Here is a 15,407-nt window from a genome sequence, read left to right as displayed (position 1 = left end):
GTTTGAGCCAGAAAGTCAGAATCTTCTGACCACATTTAGGTGCAAATGTAAATGTCTGTGTGCTCTTGGGAAGAGGAGTACCTCCAGACCAACATGTTGACTCAAGCGTTTCGCGGACAGACACAGCAGCAACTCCAAAAATTGTACAAAACAGACTTTGAGGTTTCACATTTATGCATACACAGCACTGACCGACAGCAAAACTTTGCACTCATGAAAAATAGCATGCAAACTGCGGCTAGCTCAGTCATTCTGACTTATGCTTATTCAAAGCAAATTGACTGTACACTCTAACCAAAAACAAAACAAAAAACTGTTTGCACAGATATTCCCAAGACAAATAAAACAACAACAACAACTCTCATCCGCTGAACCACTTGTGCAGCTCTATAAAGTCTGGATGCTTATCTGAAAGCAGAATCCAGTTTAATTAGTACAACAGAAACCTCATAGTCTGAAGTCCAGCATGAAGCATAGGTCAACACACACTGAACATTTGGGAGGTTTCGAGGACTGAAGAAACACCCTGCATCTGATAAGAGGAGCTTAAAACAGCTTGTCAGAGTGGAACAGGCCAATGTAGAGAGCTGCTATCTCTGCTGAACTCTGCACCTCACGTACTTTGACACCAATAAGACAACAACAGGTATGAGGTGTGAGCAAGGAATGCATTCGACACTGAAGGACATTCCTAAGTCAGACTTGTTAACCCGTACTTAGATCACATGGATCCTTTGTCATCCATTGCAAGTGATGGTTTTACATGTGCTGCACAAGCACATGTAAAACCATCACTTTTCATTTAAATACTTTTGGTTACACCCATACATGCTCTCAACCACTAACAGATCCATACGTAGAGCTAATGAGACCTGAGTAGAGCCAACAAAACTGCTAAGTGAAGCTTTTTAGAGAAGAAAATGAAACCAAGAAAAGATCTCAGCCACCATCTTTGTTGTAAGGTCAAAAGAAAATCTCAGAGGTCAAAACTCACACATTTACTAGTTTAGAAAGTTCTTCCTGTTACTCCTGATTTTGGTTTCGGACTTGCTGCAACTCTGTTGAATTAAGTTAAAAAGTTAAAGTCAGGAGTAACCTTCCAAGGTTTTGGTTTCATTCTAACAACTGATGCACTAAACAATCAGTCAGTGATCAAAATCAGCCTTTTTTTTCTTTTATTAGCAGGTTGGATATAGACATCCTGGCTTTTTATATATTTTTATTAAACTTCTGATTAATAAAAGCCCACTTATTTTGAAAAGACACATTTATTTTAATGCAGTCTTTTTAAACAAAACATAAAAGTATACAGTAAATGTAAAAAAACAAAGTTCAGTATGGATGAAATCTGTTATGCATAAAGTGAAAACTCCCACCTTTTCTGTCTTTAAAACACATAATCAAGTAGCATGTTCATAGGTAAACTAATTCTAGTTTAATTACAATCAAATAAAGGTTAGAAACTTGTGAGTGGATAGTTCTATCCTCAAACAAAGCCAAAAATTGGTAGCAATCAATAAAGGGTCCATTTTTAGTTCTAACAACACAAACACAAAATAAAGTGAGCTTCACAGAAGCAGGCATATTTTAGCATTTTTCTCATGACAGTTGAACAACATAATCAACCACTTACTTATACTTAACACATTAGTGTGTTTGACGGTTATTGAACATTGTTTTAACAGCCCTGGTAACTCACAGCCAATTCATCATGCAGCTTTCCCACGTCATTCACATAGCGGGAAAAGTGCTCTACTAAAATAACGAGGAAACAGCCCAGAGTCCAAACAAACGCTTGAGGAAGCGTGCGGGTCAGAAGGGGATCCTGCAGCCACTTTAGGCAGACCCAGTGACCATTACAACAATCTGATAAAGGAACCAGAGCCCAAACCAGATTCACGGATAAACAGGTTCTCCAGCAGTGCATTGAAGCAAGGGATGGCTTGTGGTTTCAGGTTGGTGTCACAAACACACCTGCTGCTTATTTGATGGGCTAGTACAGTATTAACCCAGAGACATAAAAAGGATCGAGACTTTATCTCCTCTAAGCTCACACACACAGTTTCTGTTGTCTTCAAACCTAATTCAGCGCTCCTAAAAATTGTTAGAAAGAACATTAGTCTTTGCAAACAATGGTCTTTCCAAATTCTCCCTAGATATGTATGTGCATGGTTTTGTCCTGTTTGTTTCTGTGTACTTTTCAAGACTGTAGGAACGCCTTAGACTGCTTGTCAGAAAAGATTTTAAAAGCTTGTTGAAACTTTCCATAGTACCGTTCCTACTTCTTTTAATGGGATCTGGAGTGACCGGAGCTTTGTTTACAGGTTGGACCACACACACAGCACAGACCCTCTCCCACTTGTTTCTGCACATTGCCAGAAAAGCTCAAATATTCCACACAAAACGTACTTGAGGAGTATTATTTACTTCATTCTATTTTCATTTTTGCTTAAGTTTACATAAAAACAAACATTATATAAAACTGTAATCCTGTACTTTACATTACTTTTGTATATTATACTGTTTTTCTGCAACTTTTGGCAGGGTAAATAAAATAAAGTAAAACACTTATCCCTTTATTTAATTTCAACGTGAATTACATAAAATCACAAAACTTCACCAATTACTACATGGAACATTCTAACTTTATTTCAATATTTTCAAATCTGACCATATCGCTTCTGTAGGAACAGCAACTAAGGTTAACCAATAATTTGAGATGGTAGTTATGCTTTCAGCTGCCAGATTACAGCCAATGAAGGGAGGAATAAAGCCTTTTTAAAAATAAAAAAAAAACAGTCTGGCCAAACATCAAGCTCCACACACACACACACACACACACACACACACACACACACACACACACACACACACACACACACACACACACTCAAAATCCATAAGCAGACCACACGCCTGTTCCACATTATGAGCTTCTTACTGAGTCATAACACAGTTAAAAAACAGTGGAGGCTGACTGTAGAGAAACCATGCTGTGCAACCACAGGTGCTGGGTGAGTAATGTTTGCTTCTTTCTGACTGCCAGCCTAATTATAAACTCACATGGGCGGTAAACAATAACAACAACAAATGCAGTGACTCCACAGGGAAGAAATTGGACAATATTATTATTATTGTCACCTCGAGAGGCTAAGCTTTGCATTTGTCTTTCCAAGAACCAAAAACTGTTAGAAACGTGTTGATGTCACGCTGTTTTTAGGCTGTTCAGTCTTTTTGTGATGCTTAATATTTTTTAAAATGTATGCAAGTACATTGTCTAAGGAAAAAAAATCAAGTGAAAACTTTAAGGTGCAGCTAAATGTAGACATAACTCTTAAGCAAAAGAGGAAAAAAAAACTTACCTCTTACTTATGGCGCTCAAAGTCCGAATAAAAGCGTTTTCACTCGAAAAAGAGCTATTTCTATCTAAACTACCTACAAAATCTTCGACACTATCGCTAAAAAGATCACATAAGTCTATCAGCAATGTCTCCGCATGGCACTCTCCTTCATTGTGTGTCTCCGCTCCTGATATTTGAGTCAATTATTTGAACCAGCAGGGCTGTGTTGACTGAGCCCCACAAAGCGAAACGTATTCAAATGACTTCACTAGAGCCGGGAAAACTAGCCAATCAGCGGAGGGGCGGCAGCCTCAAAGGAATACACGGACCAATCCTCGAAGAGCTGGCACAAAAATCGAACTCTGCCAAGATTCTGATTGGCTGAGCCTCTCCTCGGTTGGTTCTGTGTTCAGGGCTTGCAAGAGGAGCTGGTGTTTTTGTTGGAGAGCTGAAATATGGAAGGTGTAAGGTTTCCCCCCAGGAATGCGTTTCTGTGTGGATGTGTGGTGGTCTCGGTGGCTTACGAGTCAAAAGGCTGTAAATGAAGCAGCCTATAAAGAGACAGACCATCAAAACTACTACATAACTGTAAAACAGAAGAACAAAGATGTTTACAAAATAAAACATTTCAAAGTAATGTGGATTGTAAGTAGACCCCCCATTTAATTTTGGATCCACCTTTTTTTTTCAAAACTGTTTTAATAATTTTCCATTTTAATGAACCAACATTTTTAAACATATTAACATTCAAAAAAGAACAAGACAAAAACAGAAACAAAACTCCACCCTATCAATAATATACCATAAATACTCTAAATAGACTAAAATACAACTTATAATACCGATATGCTTTACACATGTTTCATCATAAGTCTTCGGGGTTCATTTTATTTAATCTCCAATTGAACTTCACAATACTAATAGTCTTTTAATGGAACTGTGAAAGTGAGGACAACGTTTTACTGCAATTACAGCTGTAAATCTTGTAGTTTTGTAGTTTTGAATTGACCAGGTAAAAAAAATCTGTATTAAAGTTATTGAAGAGGTATTAAAACATTACAGTTTCTATTCAACAGACCTGAGATGACCATCGGTTTTCCCTCACTGTCTTCTGCAGGGTCGTGTTGCTAATGGAGTGAATTGCCTCCAAATTTCAGCACAAGTTTTTTTAGCTATTTTCAGCATAAAGGTGGTGTTCACTTCTGAACTTTGCAATCAGTGCAGCAGTGGTTAAAAAGGCAAATGTGCTAATTTTCAGAGCTCTATTCATTACCAAGACTCCATCTTTCTATGACAGATCTTTACTTACGTCAAACTATTCAAAGCGACGTTGAACTATTTCTTGATGTAACCCCACAGCTCATACACTGTATCTGAAATAAATTTTATTTATATTGACATCACTTATCTCCACTCTAACCTGAAACAGCTGAAAAAGTCAAGACCAGCTGAAACTGGTGAATGAAGCTCAAATCTAACCTGTGGTTTGAGCAGATTGCCCCATGCTTGCATGTTGTTTTAAAAAACCAGTGTGTAAATTTAAGGCTTTGGGTCTTTGACTGCTTGAGCTCATATCTGACACAAGTAGGTCAAGTTTTGTCCTTATTTGGGGCCTTTCAACATTATTTTAGTTTGCCTCGTGGAATGAGATATGATGTGGTGGAACAAGGAGTTATGTAGATCTGAAGGTTTACTTTTGATATCAGTTTTTAAAAATGCAGCTCATAAACTACACTTTGTCTTATTTTAGTGAACCTGCTTTAATGGAGGATTTCTAGGGGGGGATTTGGGCACCTCATTTTTCCAATAAACATTTCACAGGATTGCAGTGTGGGCAAGATGTCTTAATTAATATGCTAATTGGGAACAAAAAGTTTCTACTTTTGATGTTTATATTAGAAATTGTGTCCTTGATGAGCAGGAGAGCAATTAAAACAGTGATTCATTATGGTTTTAAACTCTGACATAAAAGATTTTAAAGGAAATTTACAACCTTTTGGGTATCTTGATTCTACTTTTAATCAAAAATGCTTGAGAGTGTGGGATTGTAAACACGTTTTATTTTTTACTTTATTTGATCACTTTCCCACATCATGTGCTCTGAGAACTCTTTAAAGCCAGTCATACAAATGGAGTATGGTTTAGCAGCAGGGCCACGCCTCAACCCCCCATCTAACTACCCTGCAGTCTGGGTAATTAAAGGTGTGATTGCATTTATATGTCTTTTATACTCAACTCTCCTGCAAAGCATTGTCCACCCTCTGTTACTATTAGATGTTTCTTTTTCAAACCTCGTCAATCTTTAGACTCTTATCCATCATCCCAACCTCATTCGTTCCCTTTCCCAACCTGATGCACCCTAAATTCCTACCTCATTCGCCCCCTATCCTATTCTCATTAATCCACTATCCCTTCATTATTCATCCTGTATTCCTGCCTCATTCGTTCCCTATCTAGACCTCAGTAAGCCCTCACCCTTCATCCAAATCTCTATCATCCCCCATCCATTTTCCCATTGCGCTACTGTCGTCATCTGCTAGCCGTGGTTCCTCATCCATCGTTCCTACCTCGCTTATTCTTTCATCCTTCATTCATACCTGCTTCATCCATAGATCCTTCATCTCTCATTCTTCCTCCCTGCCTCTGACACTCCTCATTCCTACCTTCTTCTTTCCTCATCTATTTCTTCATTACTTCATCCACCATCCACACCTCTTACATTCATCTCACACATTTTTCCACAATTGATTCTTTTAATTCCTTATCCTTACTTTCTTCATCATGCTTCATGTACTCCTTCTTTCTTCACCCCAACAGCCTGCATCAGTACCTCCTTTTCCTAATATGATTAATTCTTTCAGCACCTCATTTAACTCAATTCAGTTCAAATAGGGCCAGTTCCCAACAGATGCCATCTCCAGGCACGGTACAAAAAAAGTACTTTTACGTTAGAGAAAAGCAAGAAGTTAACAGCAGTGGCAGCTTCATCTTGGAGAAAAATGCAACTAAACAGATGATCTCTGAGCTGGTTTTAAAAGCTAGTTAGTCACAACCAAACCTCAGCCAAGAAACAAGTCTAGAAACACTGAAATACAGGACCAAGTGAGTCATCTATTGCATGAGGAAGGTGTCACAACTAAACAGAATGCCAGACGTGATGAAGTTTCTATAAAAACAAAAGGAAAAGGTTAAAAATTTAAATAGCAAGAAGAATGTAGCAAAGGATCCCATCTTTCTTTCACCCCTCGTTGCCTCCATCTTTCATTCATACCTCATTGCTCTCATCTCTACTTCCTTCATCCCTCATTTTCTGTAACCTCTTACCCTCTTCACATACTGCCCTAACATCTGGGAGGGTCCTTGTTTGGCCTTTAGGAGTCAATGTACTGAGACAGAACCACATCTCTGAGTCTCCATCTCCAGCAGCAATTCTCCCGACATGATTCCATCAAATTTGCTTCTCCAACAACATCCACAAATCTCTCCCAGAAATCTTTTAAGCTGTGTGTTGTGGCGTGGTCCTTGCCAGTAAATTGCTTGTGCTGCAGCTCTCCTAAGCCATTTAATTGCACCTGATTTGTGTAAATATGTAATCAGTTGTTGACTCTCAGTGGGAGTATAATCCCTACTCCCAGGGAACCAAAAGGATTTCATCATCCCACAACCTAAGAGACGTCATTCAACTCATAACAAAGTTTTGCCTGAATTAGAGAGAAATTCAGGAGATCATGGCAACAGCATTCTTGGGAAACAACAGAAATACAACGTTGACTTTTTTTTTTACCAGTGTCTTTATGGTATGTCCATGTAGATACCAGTGAAGTTGGACAGAATGAACTTTTCACTTAGTATGACTGTACAAACATATTTCAGACACCTCATCTGCTTTTCTAAATGTTAGAGCATACTGTAAAATATATATAAAACGCACCTTCCCACGTTCTAATTTCACTTAATGTATTGCAATTAAAGCAAGATGGCTGCACATGCACCCGCCCCCTCAATTACCACCATCCACCTCATCCAGGCAGATCCTTTTCTCCCTTGCATAAATGTCAAATTACATAAACACCGATTTAGTCTTGCAGCATACCCGGGTTCTGAGGTTGTAGGCGGCACTTGGTTTCTCTGATCACAGACGCCTCTTACATTCTGACACATCACCATTCAGGCAAAAATAGCTGATTTCTGATTCGTTTGGGGCTGCGGGGTCTTCTCATTTCAATAATCCGACTCCTACGCTCCCACGCCAAGCACCCTTAGCGCACAGCTTCCGGCTGTGGTCATCTATTCATGGACCTGAAACACTCTGAGACAAAAGCGCTCCAATGCAGGCAGAGACATGCAGGCACTTGCATCTTTCACTGGTAGTAATTGACGTTCAGCAGATTCTATGAATACTTTTAAAGACTTGTCTCCTTTTGTGAATGGTTCACATCGCCGGCTGCCAAAAGTGTTGATGAAGATTTCCTGTTACATATGAAGTCAAAGCTGCTATTGTAAATGTATTAAAACTGATCTCACGCAATCATATTTTCAACATCTGTTTGAATTGTTATCTGCTGGATATGACATCACACTCTTTTTGTTTGGCATTGCCTGCATTTATGAAAGATGGGCCTTCACCAAATATCTGTTGTGTTAACAACAAACTCGATAGTTAGTGTCTTGCCCAACAAGGGCAAGACACTAACTTGCCCTTGCCATGACCTCTGAAGTGGAGGCTGGTTTTTGTGGTTTTTGAGGTGTCACCTTAAATCAGGATGACATTTAATTATACTTGTTGATGTTCTAATAACATAAATATGTAAGGTACAATAAATATGTCTTTTTCTGATTAATACCCAGCTAGGAATTTACCATATTCTTCTCAATATGAATAAAAATAAGTTGAAATTTGTGTTAATTCCTCGGTTCTTGAAAAATGTTGGTGTTTTCCATAAATAAAACATAAATCGAGGCTTTAAAGACACATTTCTTCATTTTATTTTCTACTCATGATGTTGACCTCATTTTCAAATATTAAACGCTTCACATTTGATGGGTTGATAAAATTTTGGTCCATGATGGTTGCTAATTTTTATCACTGTTAGAAGAACATAAAAGGTTTGGATCAACTCACAAAAGCTGCGACTGAAATGCAGCAAAAATCTAAGAGACGTCCTTGACATAACTGCTTTGACTTAAAAACCTTTTCCTGGTTAAAGCAGAGTCTTTCTGGAAATTACCAAATTATTCACACCCTAATACTAAGTGTTTTCTTTCTTTGGCACAAAAACATTTAAGTATAAAGAAATGCCAAAAGCTTTCAGTCTAAAAACTATGAACTTCCTTTAAGATTAATTGTGGCACATTCTACTGCTCAAATTTATTGTTGATATTTTTCAGTTTCAAACTTCAAGGCATAACAGTAAAAAACAATGAGAACAAATTCCTTCATTGACTCAGTAAGGGTTCTCATTCGGTACACATGCTTTTTTTGACATGTGGGCATTTTGTACCAACCATGCAGAAAATCCGCCTGGGGGACATTTTGTACCTGCTTTGACAACCAATCTACTGTTTGTATAGTTCAGCAAAACACCCACAATTAAATAATATTGGTCCCTCTTTTGGTTCGAACCGGGGTTATAATTAATCCTTATTGAAATGCCCTAATGGAGGTAATTCTTTTTTTTTTTTTACATTTGAGCATTTTTGTCCAAAAAAAACTGCAAAATACTCAAAGATAGCAGGGAAACAAGTCAAGTTTGATTTTTATGTTTGGATAAAATGGCAACACAAAGTATGTAGTCATACACTGCCAGCATCTCAATAATTTCAATGCCAATATGAATTATATTGACGCCAAAACAATTAATTGCACATGCACAAAAATATATTTGCATATTAGAAGGGTTAGGAAGATTGTAAAACTTCCCAGGATTTTCACTTTTCAACTGAAATTATGTTTGTTTCCAATGGAAAAAAATGTTTTTTTAATTTGTTAAAATGATGAAGCGTGTTCTCTGCAGAATTATACAAGTTGCGACATCTTTGACTTCCACTGAATTTTGGATTTCAGGGAAATTGTGACACACACAAAACAAGTGGTGTAAGCCCCCAGCAGCAGGGGACATGTATGCTGCCATGAGTGTGGATGGGATTACACAGTGACAGCTGTGTGAGATCATTACAGTTCGGGAAAAGAGGGGAAAGAAGGGAGGGGGTTGAACCCGAGAATCGGGGAAGGGAGTGGGCTATTATGAGACTTTGGAGCAGAGGGGTGCGGCGCTTTGGCAGTACCGCTTCTCACTGTGAGGAATTCCTTTCAGTGTTGCATTTAGAATCTGCAATACAGGATGTCATTAAATGTGATCGCTGGTGCTGTGCATTTTGGCTAATATTTATGCATCGTGTTAGCCAAGTGATGAGAAACAGAACCCTGATGTGAGATAAACAGAGGGGTGTGGGTGAGGAGAGAAAGAGTGAAAAGGAAGATGTGTGACGCAGGCAGGCCTTCCAGTAAGAGGTCTGACTCAGCCCCTGGAAGCCCCCTGACCCTGTCTGGAGACAATATGGGGGCAATAATCTGTGTTTTCACTTTGCAGAACAGAAAGGTCACTGAACGACTGCAGCTAGAAAACATGTACACCACGCAGCCTCAACTGGGTTGACATCATAATTTATTTTATTTTTATTTTAGCTTAGTCTTTCACTTTTATCAGCTTTGCTCAAACTTGATAAGGCATCAGATTAAATTTAGTTTTGACTGCAAAAATAATATCTGTGAATCACATATGCCTTTATCATCCTGCACTTTCTAAAATAAACAATCCATAGTCAATCATAAAGACAATGTTTTTATTTCGTTGAAGTAACTGTTTTCTGTAAAACCTCATTAATCTATTATGTCATTCTCTGTCTGTGGGTTAGTTTGGTGATTATGGATACAACCTCCACAGCAAAAAAAAAAAAAAATCCCTTTTCCAGCCTTTATATGGTGAAACAACAAGGGAAATGCAGGTGTTTGATTATGCAATCGATGACTAAGGTTTCAAACGTCAGTCGTCATCTGCGAGTGCTTTCTCCTGCTGTCATCCTTGAGCGGGCTTCGAACCAGCAGAGAGGATCTGTTTGAGTATCAGATGAAACAGTCATCCCTTTCTTCTCCTTGGCAGGGATGGAGTTCTCACTCCTGCAGAACGATAACGCAGCACAGCAGGAAACAAGGGCCGGCCGATGTTGTCTGGTTATATAATCCAACCTGTAAGAGGAAACTCAAGTGCAGAATCCATTTTCCAAATCGCTTGACTTTTCTAGGACCTGAAGGAAGCATTACAGCTGCTTCTCCTAGTGATTTATGCTGTTCAGACATTAAAGGAACATTTTCACAACTTCACTGTTCAAAGCAGAATGTTGCAAACCATGAGATTAACTAATAATCCCAGCAATTGTACAACATCTACAATTAGCCTTGCCTAATTAACAATTCCTCAACTGTTGTTTGTTTTCCTCGAATGTACACTACTTGGTGCAATTCTCTTATGTAAAATCCTAATAAAATACCTTGCAGTTAACACTGACACAATCAGAAAAAAGAAACTGTGGATACCTTTGGAGGCTCTGTGCTTCTGCCAGTTTTGTGTGTGATTTGGCGTGGCACACCAATGATGGATGATAGTAAGACAGACGGCCTGTTTCCTGCATGCTCCCCTCACTTCCATGTCACACACACAGATATCCTTTGAGGATGGGAGGTATATAACAACTTGATGCGCACGGCCCCAGATTTACACACACAGACAGACCCACCTAACATCCTCTTTGGGGAGAAAAAAAAAACGCTGAACATTTTGTGCTAACCTGCACATCTCAAAAAGAAAAATAGGATTTACTAGGTCAGCCAAAAGGTTCCACCAAAAACAAACTGCTTTTCCACTGATGAGAAACATCTGAATCACTGGGAGTTTTCTTTTTTCTTCTTTTTTTTTTTGGTTTTTATAGTAGTGACTTGCACTTCTTTGGAAATGTGCACACGCTTGCATGTGTGTGTGTGAATTCAACTCATGCTATCATGTGGATATAATATAAAAGTCAAGACCTTTACAAAGGAGTAGACCACATCTGTCATCTCTCTCTCTCTCCCCAGCTGTCTTACATTCTTAATTATACCTCCACTCCCATTCATGTTCACTGTCTAATTGAAACTGACAGTCCATGCAAAGTAAATATTTACAAGGAGTCAGTGAAACACACATGCATGTAACCTTCTCTTTTAAAGACACAGTGCAGCCATGGCTTTCCTTGTAGTTTCATCCTCTGCATCTGCAAGAAGTGCCCACTCTGCTGTCTCTCCGATCCAAGCAATAAAGTGTTAAGCCAACAGAGGTTTGAGGTGGGATGTGGGCAGCCCACGCTCCTGCTAAAAACAAAAGTATAAAGATACATCTGGGATTGAGCACAGACTGAGAGTGTTTGATTTACTTCTGTAATTTCTCTGTAGCTTCGGTGGTTTTACTGTAAACCACTCCTACACCGTCTGCAGATGTGGCATCGGATTCAGTGGGAGGGGATGGATTTGTGTAGCTTTGCGCTTCTGTGTGCTTCTGCTCCCTGCTACATGTCCAAATTAAAATAGGGGTTTGTCGGCATTCTCCTGTCAAATTTCCACCGTTGCGATATTTTACTCAGAATGACAAAGTATAAAGTAATTCTGCAGACATCATTGGCTTTTTTTTTCTTGGTTTAATGTGCAAGAAAATGGAAAAAGCAAAGTAGAAATGGTGCACCATGCACTAAAAAAGTCGTCAAAGCATATAAAGTCTATCTGTATCTGTTTTTTAATGCTGAAGAAATCAACAGCTCTGAGTTTATTAATAATAATAATTTAAGAAAAATTGCTGAAGTAAAATTGGTTTCACAGAAATGTAATAAAAAGGAGGTGGAAGAAGGTGTTCTGGTTGAATCAAATGTATTTTTTGCTTCCAGTGTTCTCTTTTGTAAAGGGAACACCAACACAGCAAATCACTGTGGCATGTTGGTGGCAGCACCATGGTGCGGGAATGCATTTTTAAGCAATATCTAAATCACGCCTTGGTGCAGTTATGAAATCTAATTCAAGTATTGGATGATTCATGCATGAATTTCATGATGAAATCAAATGTCTTTTGTTCTGAAGCTTTTTGTGTTAGTAAGTTGTGGCCAAACGAAATGAAAAAACTAGACAAGTTTGGACAGGTCAGACTGGGCTTGAACTGAGATCAGTTATGATGACAGTCTGAAGTTAAACACGTCCAGTCATACCCAAAGAAATGTACTTCCAAATGTTTCTGTGACTGAAAAACAAAAAAGCATTTTGTAATAGCTTGAAGTTATGCAAATGTCACAGACATGTCTCCAATTTTGTAAGTAAGCTTACTTTATTTAAATAGTAATAACTAATTGGACCTTGAGGACTCTAGACATATTTTGAGGTCCTGCAGTTACCAAACTGCACTTTTTAAGCCTGCGAACAAGAGCTGCTTTTACTGTTTCAGTGTAGTGGAATGAAGTGATATTCATCAAATCTTTTGTCAAATCTTATTATATTTTATCATTATATTTTTTGACATAATCCTTGTGTTTTCTTACATTTGCTCTCAGGGCTATTGTCCACGTCATTCTTCTCATCTCTGAGCCACTGTACTTATTTTGAGGGCTGCTCACATTCCTCCCATTCTTCTGTATAATGGGATAGATACAATATCTATATTCACCACTGTGACAAAGTGTACGCTGTCGATATGTAATGCAAAGAATGCAAAGGAATAAAAGGGCATCCTGGACTCTCTATTGTCTACTGTGTCAATAGTCGGTGGAAAAACAAACTGATTTTCACCAAGGAGCGGCATTGTTTTCCATGTACAGTTTGTTGCCGTGGCCCTGATGAAATCAGCGTCCATTCGTGGGGCAAACAGCTGAGATTGTTTGTGCTGCTCTGTGGCTGCAGGTGCACAATCAAACCCAAGGGAAGGAAACAAACGAGGAGGGGTTTGAATGTGACACAAACAGGAAGCAAGCAGAGTGTTCTCTCTCCTGTTCAGCGGTGCACACAAAAGCTTCATTCTAAATTTTGTTCTGGTACAAACTGTTTTTGAGGCCTTTTCGGCACTTACATAACATGGTGTTATGAAAGATACTGACTTATTTAATTTGCTACTTTTTCTTTCCCTAAACTTTTTTTTTTTTAAGATCTCGGTCTCCTTTCCCCTTTTTGTTTCCAGACTTTAATGTGAGAACAAATTTCAGTCTTTGAGTCAGTGAGGGCTCTGGGCAGAGGGCCACTCCAAGTTCAGGACTTGGCTCTTGGATTTGAACGAGTTTTGCCAAAGAAAATCTCCTACTTTTATGAAGTCTGTTTCATTTCCTTTTTAAAATCAGACAGTCTGGGGTTACAGGCTTATCCCATAAAGATTTGTGATCGTGCTACTCTCTATAAGGACCCTAAGTTACAATTCTTACTTTGGCTTCTTTGAAAACACGTTTTTTTGTGAGAAACAAGAAAAAAGAACTTAAAAACACTAATAACACAACGACATTTGAGCAGTTTCTGGAAAATTTGACCCAAGCTACTGGTTGATAAATTCTCAAGTTTACAAGTTTGAAAATATTTCATTTTTAGCCTTCTAATATTGCACAGGAAGTGGGGGGCTTCCATGTAAGCAAAACCGGAATAAGTGAAAAGAAACAATAATATTACTTTTTTTGACATTTTAACACCTAGACAAGGTTTTGATTCTACATGTTCGACTTTTTCATTAAAATCTTATAAAAAAAACTCCATGTTGGAAAGGGATTATACCTTTCTTGGTAATCAACTGAAAACATTTTCTTGGCAATACACCATCTTGCATATTTCCACTGTTTTGACAATCTGGTGATGGGCTCTAAGGTATCCCCCTAACATAGTTGAGTCACTTCAATATGACTGTATTACTTCCTGGCACCTAAATCTACAAAGATTTAAACCCAACAATTTTTGTTTAACTGTAAAAGAAGTGAACCTGTGAGGCCTTTGATTTTAATCAGGTTGCAGAACTGACTAATGTTCTTACATAATGGTTGCCATTTGAATTAATAATACATAGAGGGGTTATTATTTTCTCTAATTTATCAATGTATGTTCCTTCTATAATTTTATTCCTTGTGTTTTTGTAGAATGGTTTTCTGTGAAAGCCATGAAAAAACGTTATTAGTAATAATAATTCATTAAAATGGACAATCATGCATTGAATCAAGAATTCAATGAATTCTTTACAGCATCAGGAACACCAAAACAACTTTTACTATGTGTTTACGTTATGTACGCATAGTATAGTGCAACATTACTATTGTCTGCATGTAAGTTGTGAGGTTTGTGTGCGTGTCACTGAGGGTTGACCTGCACACTGTGGGAACCGATCCTTTATCCACACAAGGAGCAACAGAAGCTTTGGAGAAGAGGGGAGGAAACGGGTCGGGAGGCTGGTGGGGTTGGAGGTCGCCTTTTCAGGGAAGGACGGAAACGAAAAGAGAACACCCTCTCTGTCTCACAACAAAACCCCTCCCTCCGGCCCTTTCCTCCCCCTTAACAAGTGCACATAGTGCCCCTCTCCCACAATGAGAGCGCTGCAGCGTGGCACAACAACAAATAGTGCGTCACTAACGAGTCACGGCAGACATTACCAGTCGTCTGCGTTTGCGTGGCTTCTCCTGAGTCCCGCCACTTCAAATGTGTTTGGAGACGTTTTGTTGTGGGAGGGGTCCTGTCTGTGTTTACCTCTCGTTTTGAATCCCTTTAGAGGCTCTCTTCGCTTACTCTTGTGTGGTTGATTGTATAGTAATCATCGGATTACTTTAAATCAGCTTGGTTTGAGTTTAAACAGCATGTGATGCTAAAAGTTCTCCAAAACCATTGGCATTTGCAGCTTATTTATGTAACGCAGAAAGCATTTTACAGATAGGCAATATTCCAGTTAAGCTGTATATGCTGAGGTAGCACTGTAAAGCTTCAAAACGTTTTCTCTAAAGCAAATCTGGGCAGATGTCAACGATCTCTAAGTTTTT

This window comes from Poeciliopsis prolifica, unplaced genomic scaffold (genome assembly GCF_027474105.1).
Source record: "Poeciliopsis prolifica strain line A6 unplaced genomic scaffold, Auburn_PproV2 SCAFFOLD015, whole genome shotgun sequence".
NCBI classification, from domain to species: domain Eukaryota; kingdom Metazoa; phylum Chordata; class Actinopteri; order Cyprinodontiformes; family Poeciliidae; genus Poeciliopsis; species Poeciliopsis prolifica.
The sequence above is the reverse complement of the archived record's forward strand: the minus strand, read 5'-3'. Positions refer to the sequence as shown.